The 6167-nt window shown below is 45.9% G+C and overlaps 4 non-coding genes across 4 annotated transcripts; 2 read left to right on the plus strand and 2 right to left on the minus strand.

Annotated features, from left to right (window-relative positions):
* Positions 1 to 558: 558 nt before the first annotated feature.
* Positions 559 to 632, plus strand: TRNAN-GUU. The gene has a single exon. It is a non-coding gene; the product is annotated as a tRNA-Asn (tRNA).
* A 307-nt stretch (positions 633 to 939) lies between these two features.
* On the minus strand, positions 940 to 1023 carry TRNAL-CAA. The gene has a single exon. It is a non-coding gene; the product is annotated as a tRNA-Leu (tRNA).
* A 3978-nt stretch (positions 1024 to 5001) lies between these two features.
* TRNAL-CAA lies at positions 5002 to 5085 on the minus strand. The gene has a single exon. It is a non-coding gene; the product is annotated as a tRNA-Leu (tRNA).
* A 522-nt stretch (positions 5086 to 5607) lies between these two features.
* On the plus strand, positions 5608 to 5681 carry TRNAN-GUU. Its single transcript has one exon. It is a non-coding gene; the product is annotated as a tRNA-Asn (tRNA).
* The last annotated feature ends 486 nt before the right edge of the window (positions 5682 to 6167 follow it).

The following is a 6167-nucleotide window of genomic DNA, read 5'->3' on the forward strand; positions in this document are numbered from 1 at the left end:
GATGGCTCCGCCCGAGCTAGCCAAATTGAGGAAACAACTAGACGAGTTGCTGAAGGCAGGATTCATTCGCCCGACAAAGGCACCTTATGGAGCCCCCGTACTGTTCCAGAAGAAGAAGGATGGGACGTTGCGTCTGTGCATAGACTATAGAGCCTTAAACAAGGTGACAGTACGCAACAAATATCCTCTGCCGATAATATCCGACTTGTTCGACCAACTTCACGGGGCCAAGTACTTCACGAAGTTGGACTTACGATCAGGATATTATCAAGTATGTATTGCCGAAGGGGACGAACCCAAGACGACGTGCGTAACAAGATATGGGGCCTTTGAATTCCTAGTAATGCCCTTTGGCTTGACAAATGCCCCAGCTACGTTCTGCACGTTGATGAACCAGGTTTTCTACGAATACCTGGATCAGTTCGTCATAGTATACCTCGACGACATTGTTGTTTATAGCACAACCCTCGAGGAACACAAAGTGCACTTAAAGATAGTGTAACGAACGAAAGCAGACAATATCAACTAATGGTGGTCTTGGGTTGTAGCAAATGATTGGCTGGAATAGCTCAGTTGGTTAGAGCGTGTGGCTGTTAACCACAAGGTCGAAGGTTCAAGCCCTCCTTCTAGCGATGTGTGAATGAAGCATGAAGCATGCCCTATAATTGTGTTTGGTTCTTCTTCTCCACCCTGGTCTAAATTTTCGGTCTAAATTTTCAATCAACATCAATTTGTGATGGTCTCGTGTATGAGAACTAACTAAACCAATCATGTTTTGACACTTTTAAAAAGCAGTGCTGAGTTCACAATTGATATTCCACCACGAAACCAGTTCCATTTCTTAGCGTTGAAAATTTTGACACAATTCCATAACGGTTGTTAGTAGATACTATCCACTTTGGCACGAGTTTCGCCTAACAATAAACATGGATGGATGGATGTCAGAAGTGGGATTTGAAGCCACGCCCTCTTACGAGGACCAGAACTTGAGTCTGGCGCCTTAAACCACTCGGCCATCCTGACTACTAATTGTGCATTCCTGGATTGGTTTGGGAGGGGAATTTATCATTCCGTATATGGGTGTGTAAACGTCTCCCAAGTAGACGCGTTTAAAAACTGTGAGGCTGACGACGATACGTAACGGAATAAAATAGATAATATCTACTGGCTGTTGGAGAGAGGAACGAAACAATCCTAATAAGGATGCGAAAACCTCTCCCTAATAGGCGCGTTTTAAAACTGTGAGGCTCATTGATATACCTACTGGGCAAGGATGAACAATGTCCGCTGGTAGTGGGCTTGGACTTTTACAAATGAACACAGAGCTAATCACTAGGCGATGTGCCAGTGAGGACGCTTGGCACTCAAAAGGGATCGATAGTGAGATCCCACATCGATTAGAGAGGTGAAGAAACATTTCTTGCAAGGGTCTGAAAACTTATCCATAGTATATTCGGTTTAAAACCGTGAGGGAGATACCGAGACGTAACGAACGAAAGCAGACAATATCAACTAAAGGTGGTCTTGGATTGTAGTGAATGATTGGTTGGAATAGCTCAGTTGGTTACAGCCCGATTTGTGACAATCATGTTTTGACAAAATTGAACTCCTTCCCGGGGTTAAGCCGCCAGCAAAGAACGCATACCGGATGGCTCCGCCCGAGCTAGCCGAATTGAGGAAACAACTGGATGAGTTGTTGAAGGCGGGGTTCATTCGCCCGGCAAAGGCTCCCTTATGGAGCCCCCGTACTATTCCAGAAGAAGAAAGATGGGACGTTGCGCCTGTGCATAGACTATAGAGCCTTAAACAAGGTGACAGTACGCAACAAATATCCTCTGCCGATAATATCCGACTTGTTCGACCAACTTCACGGGGCCAAGTACTTCACGAAGTTGGACTTACGATCAGGATATTATCAAGTACGTATTGCCGAAGGGGACGAACCCAAGACGACGTGCGTAACAAGATACGGGGCAAGATATGGGGCCTTTGAATTCCTAGTAATGCCCTTTGGCTTGACAAACGCCCCAGCTACGTTCTGCACGTTGATGAACCAGGTTTTCTACGAATACCTGGATCAGTTCGTCATAGTATACCTCGACGACATTGTTGTTTACAGTACAACCCTCGAGGAACACAAAGTGCATTTGAAGTTAGTGTTTGACAAGCTCCGACAGAACCAGCTGTATGTGAAGAAGGAGAAATGTGCATTCGCACAAACATGCATCAACTTCCTTGGACATGTCGTCAGATGTGGACAAATTAGTATGGATAGCGACAAGATAAAATCTATCCAAGAATGGAAGGTTCCTACTTCCGTATCTGAATTGCGGTCCTTCTTAGGACTAGCCAACTATTATAGGCGGTTCGTCGAAGGGTTTTCACGACGAGCCGCCCCATTGACAGAGCTGTTGAAGAAAGACCACCCTTGGTCGTGGTCGAATGATTGTCAAATGGCCTTTGAAAATCTGAAAACAACCATGACGAGGGGTCCTGTCCTCGGGTTGGTAGACGTCACAAAGCCATTTGAAGTAGAAACCGATGCTTCCGACTTTGCTCTCGGTGGAGTCCTTATTCAGGAAGGCCACCCCATCGCCTACAAAAGTCGAAAGCTCAACGATGCCGAACGAAGATACACTGTCTCCGAGAAAGAAATGCTGGCTGTAGTCCATTGCCTTCGAGTCTGGAGACAGTATCTCTTAGGATCACAGTTCGTAGTGAAGACAGATAACAGCGCCACTTGCCACTTCTTTGATCAACCGAAATTAACAGCAAAACAAGCCCGGTGGCAGGAATCGTTGGCCGAATTCGACTTCAAGTTCGAACACAAAGCAGGAAAGAGTAATCAAGCAGCCGACGCGCTGAGTCGGAAGGGCGAACGTGCGGCCCTGTGCATGTTAGCCCATATTCACTCAAGTAAGATCGATGGATCGATGCGCGACATCATCAAGGAACATTTACACAAAGACCCATCGGCCAAAGCTGTTGTCGAACTAGCTAAGGCTGGAAAGACACGGCAGTTTTGGGTTGAGGGGGACCTCCTGATAACCAAAGGAAACAGACTGTACGTCCCAAGAACGGGGGAACTGAGGAAGAAGCTCATTCAGGAATGTCATGATACCTTGTGGGCCGGACATCCTGGGTGGCAAAGAACATACGCCCTAATAAAGAAGGGGTACTTTTGGCCAAACATGCGAGACGACATCATGCAATACACCAAGACGTGCCTCATCTGCCAACAGGATAAGGTCGAGAAAGCCAAAGTCTCTGGACTCTTGGAACCTCTACCCGTGCCAACGAGACCCTGGGAAAGTGTATCTCTAGACTTCATAACACACCTCCCAAAGGTCGGGGAATATGACGCCATCTTGGTTATTGTAGACCGATTCTCCAAATATGCGACATTCATCCCCACTCCCAAATTATGCTCGGCGGAACTCACAGCCCAACTGTTTTTCAAACACGTTGTAAATTTATGGGGCATTCCGTCGAGCATCATCAGTGATAGGGATGGCAGATTCATTGGGACGTTCTGGACTGAGTTATTCGCTTTCTTGGGAACAACCTTGAACATCTCCTCGAGTTATCACCCTCAGACCGATGGACAGACAGAACGGTTCAATTGCTTGCTCGAAGAATACTTACGTCACTTCGTCGACGCTCGCCAAAAGAACTGGATACAATTGTTAGATGTCGCCCAATTTTGCTTCAATTGCCAAACCAGCTCATCTACAGGGAAGAGTCCCTTCGAAATTGTAAGTGGACGACAACCGGCCTTACCCCATATTATTGATCATCCTTATGCAGGAAAAAACCCTCAAGCTCACAACTTTACAAGGGAATGGAAGCAGACGACAAATATAGCCCGGGCATATCTAGAGAAGGCTTCCAAGCATATGAAGAAATGGGCGGACAAGAAGCGTCGCCCCCTTCATTTTCGTGCAGGAGATCAAGTCCTTATCAAGCTGAGACCAGAACAGATCAGATTTCGTAGCCGAAAGGACCAGAGACTAGTTCGTAAATATGAAGGCCCGGTTGAAGTCCTTAAAAAGATTGGGGCTACCTCCTACCGAGTTGCACTACCCGCATGGATGAAAATCCACCCCGTCATTCATGTGAGCAACTTGAAGCCCTATCACCCTGATCCAGACGACGACCAACGCAATGCAACCACAAGACCGAACATCGATCTGAAGCAAAAAGAAACAAAGGAAGTGGAAGAGATCCTAGCCGACAGGGTTAGGAAGATAGGAAGACCTGTACGGACGATTCGTGAATTCCTTGTCAAATGGAAGAATCTCCCTACAGAGGAAACAAGCTGGGAACGCGCCGAAGATCTGAACTCCGGCGCCACCCACATCGCAAGGTATGAAAGTAGTCGGTTGACAGGGACGTCAACCAATTAGGTGGGGGAGGATGTCACGGTCATGCTTGTCCAGGGCATGTCGCCCATGGCCGCATGCCCATGGCCGCATGCCCATGACAAGCCAAACCCTTGTCATGTCTTTTCATTCTAGTGTTTTTCCTTTTGTAATCCTAAAGCGTATGACACCTCAAAAATATCATGTCTACGCCTGCCAGAACTAAAATGGCCCAGAATGTACTATAGGGGGATATGACTAGTCGTCAACTTCTCCCTACCCAAGGTTATATATGCTAAGCCGTTGTTATCTTTCTCTTGCTTGCTATATAACGTCTCTTTCTAAAATCTCTCTTTCAAAAATCTCTCTCTCCTCCTTTTAAAACCGAGGCTAGAGGCTCGACCGTAGGCGACGCAAGAACAAATAGGCTGAACTCACTTGTCGCTGGAAAGTGAGTGCCGCACAATCGCTAGTCCGCTACCTTCGAAAGCGCGATTGTGTCACTGAGTACACAATTGATATCCACCACTGAACCAGTTCAATTTCTTAGCATTGAAAATTTCGACACAATCCCATAACGGTTGTTAGTAGATATTATCAACTTTGGCACGAGTTTTGCCTAACAATAAACATGGATGGATGTCAGAAGTGGGATTTGAACCCACGCCCTCTTACGAGGACCAGAACTTGAGTCTGGCACCTTAGACCACTCGGCCATCCTGACCACTAATTTTGCATTCCTGGATTGGTTTGGGAGGGGAATTTATCATTCCGTATATGGGTGTGTAAACGTCTCCCAAGTAGACGCGTTTAAAAACTGTGAGGCTGACGACGATAGGTAACGGATTAAAATAGATAATATCTACTGGCTGTTGGAGAGAGGAACGAAACAATCCTAATAAGGGTGCGAAAATCTCTCCCTAATAGGCGCGTTTTAAAACTGTGAGGCCCATGGAAATACCTACTGGGCAAGAATGAACAATGTCTGGTAGTAGTGGGCTTGGACTTTTACAAATGAAATCAGAGCTAGTCACTAGGCGATGTGCCAGTGAGGACGCTTGGCACTCAGAAGGGGTTGATAGTAAGATCCCACATCGATTAGAGAGGTGAAGAAACATTTCTTGCATGGGTCTGAAAACCTATCCATAGTAGATTCGGTTTAAAACCGTGAGGGAGATATCGAGACGTAACGAACGAAAGCAGAAAATATCAACTAACGGTGGTCTTGGTTTAAAGCAAATGATTGGTTGGAATAGCTCAGTTGGTTATAGCGTGTGGCTGTTAACCACAAGGTCGGAGGTTCAAGCCCTCCTTCTAGCGATGTGTGAGCCTTATAATTGTGTTTTGTGCTTCTCCTCCCTGGTAGAAATTTTCAATGAACATCGATTTGTGATGGGTCTTGTGTACGAGAACTAACTAAACAATCATGTTTTGACACTTCTTTTAAAAAGCAGTGTTGAGGTTCAATTGATATCCACCATGGCACGAGTTTTGCTGGATGTCAAAAGCAGGATTTGAACCCACGCCCTCTTACGAGGACCAGAACTTGAGTCTGGCGCCTTAGACCATCTTGACTACTAATTTTTCATTCCTTGATTGTTTTGGGAGGGGAATTTATCATTCCGTATACGGGTGTGTAAACGTCTCCCAAGTAGACGCATTTTAAAATTGTGAGGCTAACGACGATACGTAACGGATTAAAATAGATAATATCTACTGGCTGTTGGAGAGAGGAACGAAACAATCCTAATAAGGGTGCGAAAACTTCTCCCTAATAGGCACGTTTTAAAACTGTGAGACTCATGG

The sequence above is a fragment of the Cucurbita moschata genome, unplaced genomic scaffold, assembly GCF_002738365.1.
Source record: "Cucurbita moschata cultivar Rifu unplaced genomic scaffold, Cmos_1.0 Cmo_Scf00321, whole genome shotgun sequence".
Taxonomy (NCBI): domain Eukaryota; kingdom Viridiplantae; phylum Streptophyta; class Magnoliopsida; order Cucurbitales; family Cucurbitaceae; genus Cucurbita; species Cucurbita moschata.